Here is a 1303-nt window from a genome sequence, read left to right on the forward strand (position 1 = left end):
CTTGTGATCATGTGAGTTAATACTTAATAAAATTCCCCTTTAGTTGTGTATCTATCCTGTTAGTTCTGTCTCTCTAGAGAACCCTGAGTAATACAATATCACAGAGCAGTAGAGGACTAGCGGCAACACTTCATCACCAAGAGCAAGGTGAGTGCATTTACATAAAAAGCAGGAGAGACGCCGGGCATCTCTCCTGTAATCCTGGCTCACAGATTACGCTGGCTCACGCCTGTAATCCCAGCACTTTGGAAGGCTGAGGTGGGAGGATTGCTTGAGCCCAGGAGTTTGCAACTAGCCTGGACAACATAGTGGGACCCTGTCTCTACAAAAAAAATTTTTATGATTAGCTGGCCATAGTGGCACATGCTTATGGTTCCAGCTATTTGGGAGGCCATGGCAGGGGTATCGCTTGAGCTCAAGAGCTCGAGGCTATAGCAAGTCATGTTTATGCTACTGCCCTCCAGCCTGGGTGACAGAATAAGGCCCTGTCTCAAAAAAAAAAAGAAAAAAAAAGCAAGAGGGATGTCCCAGTAATCAGAACCCTCAGCCCACAGAAATCTAGGTAGTGGCCAAGTGATCATGGTGTCTCAGGAATGAAATATACCATCAGTTTATTAGAGTGATTTTTTTAATTTAAAAAAAGCTCCAGGTCTAGTGCCTATAAACCACTTGTCACTACAGTAGAGCCATGACCTCTCATCCAGTTTCCAAACCTAAGTCAACCCACAGACACAGAAACCCTTGATAAAAGTAGAGGCCAGGTCTCCCTGAGGAAGGACCCTCCAGCTTTGCCTCAAGTATACACTCTAAATCTTCCCCAAGCCCTCCCCAAAGGGATCTGCAGTCATTTGCCAGAGTGACTGTGCACAGGAGAAAAGGAAACATTCAAATTGTTCAGGAATCAGTACACATAGATTCTAAATTAAGACTTGTCCCAGGGGCCTGTATTGCTGGTAGTTCTCTCAAAGTTGGGGCTTACTGTAATCAGGTGACAGATGAGATCTCGCCTCAAGTCCAACTCACACTGGGCCCAATTGGTCCAAAGACACGTGTGTTTGTTGTATCTCTAGTGCCTCAATGTATCATTGAAATAGACATATGTGAAAACTAGCAGAATCCTACATTGGCTCTCTGACCAAAGGAATGAATGTCATTGTGGTAGGAAGCACTATGTGGAAGGCCCTGGACTTCCCTTCCCTACCAAGACAATAAGCCAGAAGCAGTGCTGCCCCATCATACCCCCAGGAACTGCAGAGATTCATACCACCCTAGAAGACTTCAAAGAAGCACCTATTGCACCCTG

This window comes from Symphalangus syndactylus, chromosome 22 (genome assembly GCF_028878055.3).
Source record: "Symphalangus syndactylus isolate Jambi chromosome 22, NHGRI_mSymSyn1-v2.1_pri, whole genome shotgun sequence".
In the NCBI taxonomy this organism is placed as follows: domain Eukaryota; kingdom Metazoa; phylum Chordata; class Mammalia; order Primates; family Hylobatidae; genus Symphalangus; species Symphalangus syndactylus.